Below are 13,247 nucleotides of genomic sequence, written 5' to 3' on the forward strand. Positions count from 1 at the left end.
TCTACAGTATAAAACTTTCCATGAAAATTTTATGACTCTATAACAAAAAAAAAGATAAATGTTATAATTGAAAAATAGAATTAAATTAGGGGCTATAGATGAACACAACTTCAAATATGACATTTCAGGATAGATTAATGTAGGAGAGTCATTTTTCCTTTTTAGTTATCCTATTTCTATGAATTGAAACCTGAGATTGCTTTTGATTTATTTTTATTGAAACGATATCTCATTATCAGCTTATTCTGAGTTTATAATCAACAATTCTCAGATCTATTCTCAGTAACTGCCTTCTAGCCCAAATTTGCTGCTTCCATTCCTTTTTTTTTTAATTTTTTTATTGAGATTGTTCAGACAACATACAACTATCCAAATATTCAAAGTGTAAAATCAGTTGCCCACGGCACCACCATACAGCTCTGCAACCATCAACACAATTTTTTTTTCAATTTTTAGAATATTTTCACTAATCCAGAAAATAAATAAAGACAAAAAAAGGAAACTCAGATCCTCCCATACTCCTAGCTATGCCCCACTCCATTATTGATTCATAGTTTTGGTATAATACATTTGTTACTGTTGATGAAAGAATGTTAAAGTACTACTAACTGTAGTATATAGTTTGCAATAAGTATATATTTTTCCCCTATATGCCTCTCTATTATTAACTTCTAGTTATAGTGACATACATTGTTCTAGTTCATGAGAGAGATTTGTAATATTTGTATAGTTAATCACGGACATTGTCCACCACAAGATTCACTGTTTTATACATTCCCATCTTTTAACCTCCAATTTTCCTTCTGGCGACAGGCATGACTCTGAGCTTACCCTTTCCACCACCTTCACACACCTTTCAGCACTATTAGTTATTCTCATAACATGCTACCATCACCCCTGTCCATTTCCAAACATTTAAGTTCACCCTAGTTGAACATTCTGCTCATAATAAGCAACTGCTCCCCATTCTTTAGCCTCATTTCTGTATCCTGGTAACTTATATTTCATGTCTATGAGTTTACATATTATAATTAGTTCTTATCAGTGAGACCCTGCAGTATTTACCTTTATGTGCCTGTTTTATTTCACTCAATATAGTGCCCTCAAGCTTTCTTCATCAACGCATTTCTTTTAAGATAGTTTTGTTTACACACTATACATTCCATCTTAAGTAAACAATCATTGTATCCCTGTTGTGCCAGTTTGAATGTATTATGTCCCCTAAAATGCCATTATCTTTGATGTAATCTTGTGTGGGCAGACCTATCAGTGTTAATTAGATTGCAATTCTTTGAGTGTTTCCATGGAGATGCACCCCATCCAACTGTGGGTGATGACTCTGACTGGATAATTTCCAAGGAGGTGTTGGCCTGCCCATTGAGTGGGTCTGAATTAAATTACTGGCACACTATATAAGATCAGACAGAAGAAGCAAGCTTGCTCCAGCCAAGAGGGACACTTTGAAGAAAGCACAGGAGCTTCAGATGAGAGACATTTTGAAGATGGCCATTGAAAGCACACTCTTGCTCTGGAGAAGCTAAGAGAGGACAAATATCCCAAGTGTAACTAAGAGTGATATTTCTGTGGAACTGCAGCCTAGAGAGGAAAATCCTGGGACAAAGCCATTTTGAAACCAGAACTTTGGAGCAGGTGCCAGCCACGTGCCTTTCCAGCTAACAGAGGTTTTCTGGACACCATTGGCCATCCTCCAGTGAAGGTACCCAGTTGTTGATGTGTTACCTTGGACACTTTATGGCCTTAAGACTGTAACTGTGTGACCAAATAAACCCCCTTTTATAAAAGCCAATCCATCACTGGTGTTTTGCATTCCAGCAGCATTAGCAAACTAGAACACCCATATAGTCACGTATTTATGTATTGAGCACCATTGCCACTCTCTATATAAGGACATCTTCATTTCTTCCACAAAGATGGAGGAAGAGTCAAAGAAGGCAGAGAGGCAAAAGAAAAAGAAAAGAGAAAGAGAGGAAAGCAAACAAATTAAAAAAAACTTGATAGTTAAAAAGTGACAAAAGGAAAGATAGCATTAACCTAAAGTAGAGTAAAGAGTCAGACATCAGCAATGCCAGAAGTCCCATAACCTTCCCCTATTCCCCACCCCCCCATATGCATTTAGCTTTGGTATATTGCCTTTTGTTACATTAAAGGAAGCATAACACAATATTTCTGTTAATTCCTGCCTCTAGTTTGCATTGATTGTATTTTCCCCCAATCCCATCTTATTTTTAATATCTTGCAATGTTGACATTCATTTGTTCTACCTCATGTAAAAAAATATTTTTACCTTTTATTACAATCATTGAGCACCCTAGTTTTCACTGAGTTACACAGTCCCAGTCTTTATTGTTCATCTTTTGTTCTGGTGTCCCACATGGTCCCAACCTTCCTCTTTCAACCATACTCACAGCCATCTTTGTTCGGTGTAGTTACATTGCTGTGCTATCTCCCCAAATTGTTTTCCAAACCTCTTACTCCTGTCTTTTCCTTTCTATTTGCAGTGCTTCCTTTAGTGTTTCCTGTAGAGCAGGTAACTTCTTCACAAACTCTGTCATTGTCTGTTTGTCAGAGAATATTTTAAATTCTCCCTCATATCTGAAGGATAGTTTTGCTGGATATAGGATTCTTGGGTGGTGGTTTTTCTCTTTCAGTATCTTAAATATATCACCCCACTTCCTTCTTGCCTCCATGATTTCTACTGAGAAATTCACACATAGTCTTATCAAGCTTCCTTTGTGTGTGATAGATTGCTTTTCTCTTGATGCTTTCAGGATTCTCTTTTTATCTCTGATGTTTGATAATCAGATTATTAAGTGTCTTGGCATAGGCCTATTCAGATCTATTCTGTTTGGGGTACACTGCACTTTCTGGATCCAGAATTTTGTCTTTTATAAGAGATGGGAAATTTTCATTGATTATTTCCTCTATTATTGCTTCTGCCCCTTTCCCATCTCTTCTCCTTCTGGGACACCAATGACATGTAAATTCTTGCTTTTCATTTTGTCTTTAAGTTCCCAGAGATGTTGCTCATATTTTTCCATTCTTTTCTCTACCTGTTCTTTTGTGTGTAGGCTTTCAGGTGCCTTGTTCTCCAGTTCCTGAATGTTTTCTTCTGCCTCTTGAGATCTGCTGTTGTGTGTTTCCAGTGTTTCTTTCATCTCTTGTGTTGTGCCTTTCATTTCCATAGATTCTGCCAGTTGGTTGTTTGAACTTTCAATTTCTACCTTATGTACATCCTGTGTTTTCATTATATGATTCAGCTCTTTTGCCATACCTTCCCTAAACTTTTTGAATTGACTTATTAATTGTTTCAATTCCTGCATCACAGGTGAAGTGCAAGTTTGTTCCCCTGACTGGATCATAACCTCATTTTTCTTAGTGTAGTTTGCAGTTTTCTGTTGTCTAGGCATGGTTTCCTTGGTTACCCCAATCAGGCTTCCCCAGACCAGAACAGGCTCAGGTCCTAGGAGGAAGAACTATTCAGTATCTGGTTTCCCTTAGGGTGTGTCTTAGAAAATTGGTACACCCTGTGATGCCTCAGGTCACTGTGCTTTTCTGCCCAGCAGGTGGGACCTGTTAGCCTGTAATTCTTGACTGGTGTGAGGAGGTGTGGCTGTTTTCCCCCAGGATCTGGGGTCTGCTTCTGAATGGAAGGCAGGTAGTAGAGCTTTCCTCTTAGAGAAGATAGACCCCCTTGGGGGAGGTCATTAGTATTTAAATGGTCTCTCTCTGCCTGTGCTATATCCTTATCTGGGTCACAGCACTGGGAACTGAAAATGGCTGAGACTTTCTCTACTGAGCCAAAAAAGGAACAGAGAGTCCCCTTCAGAGCTTGTCTGAGGTGAAGCTCCAGATCTCCAAGGTCAGTTGTCACCCAAAGCCTCTGTCTGCTTGTTGGGGATTTGTACCTCCTAATGAGCAGTTCACACTTGCTAATGAAAACCCCAGTTGGAGCTCAGCTGAGCTATATTCACTTGCTGGGAGAGAGCTTCTCTCTGGCACCATGAGGCTTTGCAGCTTAGGCTGTGGGGGGAGGGGTCTCCTGACTTGGATCCGCAGTTCTTATTTAGAGATTTTATGCTGTGATCTCAGGCATTCCTCCCAATTCAGGTTGTTGTATGATGAGTGGATGGTCACGTTTGTTCTCCCACAGTTATTCCAGATTATTTACTAGTTGTTTCTGGTTTTTTTAGTTGTTCCAGGAGGACTACCTAGCTTCCACTCCTCTCCATGCTGCCATCTTAGATACTCCTCTCTCCATTCCTTTTTATTAGAAAGATGCTTAAGTATCTTCTATACAACAAAGCAACATATTATAATTATTTGATAAAAATAAAACTAAATTAAAATAAAAACAATATATGCATGTACATAGTGCAAAGAGCCAAATAACTGCAAAATCAATTACCTCTAACAATGTGCTACTCTATGGTAGAAACCATTTTCATATATTTGAGCTAATTATATTTTGCCTCCATATTACAACATGTGCACATACCATACACACATTCATATATTGCTATTTCTTGACTCTTTCAATATTAGGGATTATCTACTGTGGTAGGTGGAATTATAACATGGTACCTGTAATTCCCAACCCCTACTGTCCACACACAGTGTATCCTCCTTCCCCTTGAAGGTAGACAGAGCATGTAACTTGCTTCTAACCAGTGGAATATGGCAAAGTTTATGGGATAGAACTCCTGTGAATATGTTACATACATGACAAAATTGAAAGGATTTTGCAGGTGTAATTAAGGTCCCTACACAGCTGGCTTTAAATTTATCATAGGGGAGATTATCCTGGGTGGGTCTTGCCTAATCAGGCAAGCTCTTTAACAGAAGTGTAGAAGTTAGAGACTGAAATCACCAGACTCACTCTGTCTCTTCTCTGTTGCTGGCTTTGAAATAGCAAACTGCCATGAATTCTGCAGCTATAAGGAAATGAGTTCTGCCAACAACTTGAGTGACCTTGGCAGTGGATCCTTCTGTAGTTGAGCCTCCATATGAGAAAGCAGCACAGCCAATAACTTCATTTCAGCTTTGTGGAAACTGTGCACAGGGGATCCAGCTAAGTGTGCTCTGATTTCTGATCCTCAGAAACTGTGCTAATAAAGGGGTGTTGTATTAAATCTTCTGCAGGAATTGGGTAAGTTCTGCAGAGATGGGAAATTTGTGGTAATTTCTAATGCAACATCAGACAACTTATACATCTACTTCTTCCAGTCAGGAAGCAGTTGACTTTTACCTTTCATTCTCTCCTTTACACTTTACTCCTGTCACCACATACACAACTTCTAAACCTCCTAACTCCCAATATATTTATTTGATAAATTAGGGGTATGTTAGTATTTAGTGTTTATATAATATTGACTCTGAAATACTCTTTATAACTGAACCATGGGGCACACTGTGGTTTATTTGTTTGTTTTTTAATAAATGTCATGTTTATTGCTTCCTTAGTTTTTATTGCAACAGTCATTAACTCAGCCTCAAACTCTCCCAAGTTGTTTAAATATTCTCTCAAAATAGTAATGTACATAAAGTATTTTAACTGAACTATCTACTGGATCCCTCTGACCTACTTCAAACTAAACTGGATGTCCTTTGCCTGGTGCTTCTTTATTTTCTTTGGATTCCCTTCACCTCATATCCTGCATTGGGTGCCTTCCATTTTCTTGATTTATGTCCTAGCAGTTCTTCCATTAACTTCCTGAAAAATGATACATGGACTTTTTTTAAAACAAAGTTATATCTTACAAAATATATTTAACTTACCCTCACACATAATTGATGATTTGGCTAGAATTAGAATTCTAAGTTGAAAATTATTTTTCCCTCAAAAATTTGAAGGGATCACACTATCTTCTCACTTTCATTGTTACTGCTGTGAAGTCCAACTTTGTTCTGATTCTTGATTTATTATAGAAAATCTTTTTTTGTTTCCAATGTAAAAGTCTTTAAAATATTTCTGTCACTAAGGTTCTTAAAATTTTGTAATGATGTATATAGTATTTTCATTCACTGGGTAAGAATTTATGAGTTGCTTTCATTCAGAATGCATATTCATCAGGTCTGGGCATTTTTTTTTGGTATTTCTTCCTTTGATAATTTTTTCTGTTCTCTTTCTGGAGCTCTTCTATTATTTGATTGTTGAGACTGGTAATGCTAATCTTTTAATTTTTACCTTTTTCCCATCCTATTTTTCCTTACATTTACCCTTTTCTGGAAGTTTATCTTACCATTATTTTACAATCTTGGCCTTGCGCATCTGCTAGTAAATATTACATTTCTAGGATCTCTTTCTGTGTTCTTTGCTCCTTTTTTAAAATTTATTTTTATTTATTTATTTGTTTTTAGAGTAAGCAGGTAGAAAATTTTTTAGGCACACATGTGAAAGAGCATGCGAGCACTCTTGCAAGAAAAGAAAGGTCAGAGGCAAGAGGCCCTGGCAATGTGGGACCATTTGCTTTTATAGATTAGCTTTACTTACTCCCCTCCCGCCTGCCTTGTTCAGGGTTCAGGGCCCTTCCTCACACCCTCCCTTCTCCCCAGGGCAGTGCCTGGTGGTAGATGGTGCATTTGGGCTGCTTGGCTGCTGCCTGGTGTTCTGCGTAGGTGGGTAGCCCCAGGCAGGGTGTCTGTGAGGACAGGCCCTCCTGACCTTGATTAACTGTCCTTGCTCAAGGGATCCTTCATGGCCTCTTCTCTACCCTCCCTCCGTGTTCTGGCCTGCCTCAACATCCCCCTCAGAGAGTTCTCACCCCTTAATCTTAAGGGTTGCTGAGGGATGAGAGTCTGTCTTCTGTAGCTGCTTCCTGCTTATCAGAGGGTGTAGGCCCTGCCTGTCAGGGCATAGAACTTTCTGACTATTTCATCTAAGTTGAGAGGGGAGGAGTCTGAAGGGGTGGTTGGAATGGTTGAAAATACTCACATCAGCATTAGTTTGGTGTGAAAGGCTTCTAGTGTATGAGAAATAAACTTGGCAAGCAGTTTAACAGCAAGAGGAGGATAGAAGTGAGCAGGCCCAGGAGAGGAATTAGCCAAGAGTGACTGGGGAAGAGGGAAAGGGACAACTGTTCTTTAGATTCAAGAGTGACTCCTAGCTGGGCAGCTTGTTCCTGCTCAACTGGGGAATAAGAGGGTGCATGTGGCAAGTTAAGGTGTGCAGGAATGAGGCTTAGAAGGGGCTTAATTGATCAGGCTGTGGCCTTAGATGCTGAAATGGCCTGGTTATTCCCATTAGAGATGTTAGTATTATTTTTGATGGTCATGGCAATGAATTACAGCTATTTCTGTTGGTAAGAGCACAACATTTAAGAGATTGAGTATCTCTTGGTGGTGTTTCACTGGTATAAAGCCTCACTCTTTTTTTTTTTTTTTAAATCTTCATTTTATTGAGATATATTCACATACCACGCAGTCATACAAAACAAATCATACATTTGATTGTTCACAGTACCATTACATAGTTGTACATTCATCACCTAAATCAATTCCTGACACCTTCATTAGCACACACACAAAAATAACAAGAATAATAATTAAAGTGAAAAAGAGCAATTAAAGTAAAAAAGAACACTGGTTGCCTTTGTTTGTTTGTTTGTTTGTTTGTTTCCTTCCCCTATTTTTCTACTCATCCATCCATAAACTAGACAAAGGGGAGTGTGGTCCTTATGGCTTTCCCAAACCCATTGTCATCCCTCATAAGCTACATTTTTATACAATTTTATACAATTGTCTCAAGATTCATGGGTTCTGGGTTGTAGTTTGATAGTTTCAGGTATCTACCACCAGCTACCCCAATTCATTAGAACCTAAAAAGGGTTGTCTAAATTGTGCGTAAGAGTGCCCACCAGAGTGACCTCTCGGCTCCTTTTGGAATCTCTCTGCCACTGAAGCTTATTTCATTTCTTTTCACATCCCCCTTTTGGTCAAGAAGATGTTCTCCATCCCACAATGCTGGGTCTACATTCCTCCCCCGGAGTCATATTCCATGTTGCCAGGGAGATTCACTCCCCTGGGTGTCTGAGCCCATGTAGGGGGGAGGGCAGTGATTTCACCTTTCAAGTTGGCTTAGGTAGAGAGAGAGGGCCACATCTGAGCAACAAAGAGGCATTCGGGAGGAAGGCCTCACTCTTTCTACACTGCTCTGTGTACATGCAGAACTAGGAAGACATAGCGTTGTCCCTTTTCCTAGTTCTAGAGCTCAGGTGAGGACAATTCATTTTGGTAATTTGAGCTAAAGTTTCTGGGGGTAGGGCTTTCACTTCTCTTTAGTTTGGCTGACCATTGCATACTTTGCTTTCTTTGTTTTTTGGTTAATGAAACTACTTTTAAAAATGAAAACATTTGATAAACTATAGCAGAAATTTTGTTCTGTTTTACCTTTATACTTTCACTAGCCTTATGTTAATTAACAGGTAGAATATAATTTATATACTTGCCTTGTTTTTCTTTTAGGATCCTTTTTGTTGAAGATGACATTTTCTTAAGCTGACTGACCAATAAAATAGGTTTTAAGTATTATTTGCCCTTCTGGGAAGTCAGGGTCTACTTGAATATATTTTTTATAGCCTCCACCAGCCTCCCCTGAAATAGGGTGGGATTCTCTTTATCCTCCTGAGTTATACTCTGTAACATATTATAATTTACAGGTTTGATGGTACATTTTTCATTCCTTCTATTAGACAAACTATCACATGATCCCTGGATTTCAAGTCTGCCTGACTGCTCTGATAGTTCCAGTTTGGATCAACATTTGGAACTGCTACTGCTCCTATTGCATATTGGGCAGACTGCTGGCTCACAAATTGTTCTCTGTGGCCTTGTTCTTCAGTCCAAATTTGAGGTTTCTCCTTGGAAGTGCAACAAGAGGAAAGAATGACTTGCATATCCCCCAGTTGAATTCAAAGGTTAATACAAGTTTTTAAAATTCTTTCACAAATTTTGAGGGAGTCTCTGAGAACCTCTCTAACTGTTTCTTACACTGTGCCAGATCAACCATAGAAAAATGAACATGAAATGGGAGAGAGAGAAAGAGAGAGAGAGGGAGGGAAATGGGGACTTTATTTGACTCCCATTGAATTCCTGTTCAACTTGGGGAGAAGCCCCCAATCAGGCCCCAAAGGACAGTATCACCTGCCTCCCTGAGCCTCCTTGAATCTACACACTGAGGAGGGAGCCAGAGGCTCAGAGTAAATCAAATTTATGTCCTGGGGGAGCTGGATCAGAGCCCCCAGATTCCTAGAAACACAGAGTTGCATGAGGACATAGGAGAGGATAACAATGAGTCAAGCAAGAAGAAAAAGTGAAAGCATGCAGCCAAGCCTCCTGGTCAACAGCCATGACTTACCAGTTCAGATGGTCAGGGAGGAGAAGCCTTACTCCTGGCTGGCTCGCCAAAATATGTTGCTGGATTTGGGCTTCCAGGTTCATGGTCATGCCATAAGAAAGAATGCAAGGGCACAGCACAGCACAGAGTAAGCAAGTAGAAAATTTCTTAGGTACATGTGTGAGAGAGCATGCGGGCACTCCTGCAAGAAAAGAAAGGTCAGAAGTAAGAGCTTGATTTTTCCTTTTTGTAGCATCCTGTTCTTGTTTGGTGGTCTTCATTACTTTGAATATTGATGTTTTTAATTTATTTATCAATCTCAAAGTTCATTATAGTCCACTGGTTCATTTTCCCCAAAATCCTTTGAATACTTATCCTGTCATATTTACTATTTACTATATTTATGTTGAAAAACATGTTTTCTATATCTTTATTTAAATTACTGATTAAAAAACATATAAGGGAAGAACAGGGCTCTCGTCCCCTACCTTATTTCCTGTTTTGTCACTTCATTGCTGAATTCACTGATAATACTCATTTGTAGGTTTATATGTACTTCCTCATTCTATTTGTTGTTGTTTTTACTAGCAGAACATCACATAAGTTTATTTCAGATGTAACAGCAATGTTAAAATTGACAAGTTTAATTGTTAACCGCACCAAGTAAACTTAGCCATTTAAATATTTTTAAAGTTATTCCCTTCCCAAAACTGAGGGAGCTTTTCTTTTCCATAACCACACACACAGATTTCCCAGTAGTTCTATTTTTGTAGAACTTTAAATTGATAAGTAAACTGCTTTGGGGGTATTTCAGAACTTTTTTATCCAAATTAAGACTAATCTTGATAAATTATATATCACATAGATTTATCTACAGATTCTCTTCTTTAGAACCTAAATCAATTACCATACAGTATAATTTTTTTTAATCATTTTATTGAGATATATTCACATACCATGCAGTCATACAAAACAAATCGTACTTTCGATTGTTTACAGTACCATTACATAGTTGTACATTCATCACCTAAATCAATCCCTGACACCTTCATTAGCACACACACAAAAATAACAAGAATAATAATTAGAGTGAAAAAGAGCAATTGAAGTAAAAAAGAACACTGGGTACCTTTGTCTGTTTGTTTCCTTCCTCTATTTTTCTACTCATCCATCCATAAACTAGACAAAGTGGAGTGTGGTCCTTATGGCTTTCCCAATCCCATTGTCACCCCTCATAAGCTACATTTTTATACAACTGTCTTCGAGATTCATGGGTTCTGGGTTGTAGTTTGATAGTTTCAGGTATCCATCACCAGCTACCCCAATTCTTTAGAACCTAAAAAGGGTTGTCTAAAGTGTGCATAAGAGTGCCCTCCAGAGTGAACTCTCGGCTCGTTTTGGAATCTCTCTGCCACTGAAGCTTATTTCATTTCCTTTCACATCCCCCTTTTGGTCAAGAAGATGTTCTCCGTCCCACGATGCCGGGTCTACATTCCTCCCCGGGAGTCATATTCTACGTTGCCAGGGAGATTCACTCCCCTGGGTGTCTGATCCCACGTAGTGGGGAGGGCAGTGATTTCACCTTTCAAGTTGGCTTAGCCAGAGAGAGAGGGCCACATCTGAGCAACAAAGAGGCATTCAACAGGAGACTCTTAGGCACAAATATAGGGAGGTCTAGCCTCTCCTTTGCAGCAACCGTCTTCCCAAGGGTAAAACCTATGGTAGAGGGCTCAACCCATCAAACCACCAGTTCCCTATGTCTGTGGTCATGTTAGCAACCATGGAGGTGGGTTAGGCGAATACCCCTGCACTCTCCACAGCCTCCTCAAGGGGGCACTACATCTTTTTTTTTTTTCCTTGTTTTTCTTTCTTTTTTTTTTTTTTTTTAAATTTCCCTTATTTTTTAAATCAACTGAATGAAAAAAAAAGTTAAAAAGAAAACAAACATACAATAAAAGAACATTTCAAAGAGACCATAACAAGGGAGTAAGAAAAAGACAACTAAACTAAGATAACTGCTTAACTTCCAACATGTTCCTACTTTACCCCAAGAAAGTTACATACTATAGCAACATTTCTGTGAACTTGTTCCTACTATATCCATCAGAATTTAACAGACTATAGTCATTTCTGGGCATCCCCAGAACGTTAAATAGCTTATCTGTTCTTCTTGGATTATTGTTCCCCCTTCCTTAATTGCTCTCTACTGCTAGTTCCCCTACATTCTACATTATAAACCATTTGTTTTACATTTTTCAAAGTTCACATTAGTGGTAGCATATAATATTTCTCTTTTTGTGCCTGGCTTATTTCGCTCAGCATTATGTCTTCAAGGTTCATCCATGTTGTCATATGTTTCACGAGATCGTTCCTTCTTACTGCCGCGTAGTAATCCATCGTGTGTATATACCACATTTTATTTATCCACTCATCTGTTGAAGGACATTTGGGTTGTTTCCATCTCTTGGCAATTGTGAATAATGCTGCTATGAACACTGGCGTGCAGATATCTGTTCGTGTCACTGCTTTCCGATCTTCCGGGTATATACCGAGAAGTGCAATCGCTGGATCGAATGGTAGCTCTATATCTAGTTTTCTAAGGAACTGCCAGACTGACTTCCAGAGTGGCTGAACCATTATACGGTCCCACCAAAAATGAATGAGTTCCAATTACTCCACATCCCCTCCAGCATTTGTAGTTTCCTGTTTGTTTAATGGCAGCCATTCTAACTGGTGTTAGATGGTATCTCATTGTGGTTTTAATTTGCATCTCTCTAATAGCTAGTGAAGTTGAACATTTTTTCATGTGTTTCTTGGCCATTTGTATTTCCTCTTCAGAGAACTGTCTTTTCATATCTTTTGCCCATTTTATAATTGGGCTGTCTGTACTATTGTCCTTGAGTTGTAGGATTTCTTTGTATATGCAAGATATCAGTCTTTTGTCAGATACATGGTTTCCAAAAATTTTTTCCCATTGAGTTGGCTGCCTCTTTACATTTTTGAGAAATTCCTTTGAGGTGCAGAAACTTCTAAGCTTGAGGAGTTCCCATTTATCTATTTTCTCTTTTGTTGCTTGTGCTTTGGGTGTAAAGTTTAGGAAGTGGCCGCCTAATACAAGGACTTGAAGATGTTTTCCTACATTATCTTCTAGGAGTTTTATGGTACTTTCTTTTATATTGAGATCTTTGGTCCATTTTGAGTTAATTTTTGTGTAGGGGGTGAGGTAGGGGTCCTCTTTCATTCTTTTGGATATGGATATCCAACTCTCCCAGCCCCATTTGTTGAAAAGACCATTATGGCTCAGTTCAGTGACTTTGGGGGCCTTATCAAAGATCAGTCGGCCATAGATCTGAGGGTCTATCTCTGAATTCTCAATTCGATTCCATTGTTCTATATGTCTATCTTTGTGCCAGTACCATGCTGTTTTGGCAACTGTGGCTTTATAATAAGCTTCAAAGTCAGGGAGTGTAAGTCCTCCCACTTCGTTTTTCTTTTTAGAGTGTCTTTAGCAATTCGAGGCATCTTCCCTTTCCAAATAAATTTGATAACTAGCTTTTCCAAGTCTGCAAAGTAGGTTGTTGGAATTTTGATTGGGATTGCATTGAATCTGTAGATGAGTTTGGGTAGAATTGACATCTTAATGACATTTAGCCTTCCTATCCAGGAACATGGAATATTTTTCCATCTTTTAAGGTCCCCTTCTATTTCTTTTAGTAGAGTTATGTAGTTTTCTTTGTATAGGTCTTTTACATCTTTGGTTAAGTTGATTCCTAGGTACTTGATTTTTTTAGTTGCTATTGAAAATGGTATCTTTTTCTTGAGTGTCTCTTCAGTTTGTTCATTTCTAGCATATAGAAACATTACTGACTTATGTGCATTAATCTTGTATCCCGCT

Source organism: Choloepus didactylus, chromosome 1, assembly GCF_015220235.1.
Source record: "Choloepus didactylus isolate mChoDid1 chromosome 1, mChoDid1.pri, whole genome shotgun sequence".
Classification (NCBI taxonomy): domain Eukaryota; kingdom Metazoa; phylum Chordata; class Mammalia; order Pilosa; family Megalonychidae; genus Choloepus; species Choloepus didactylus.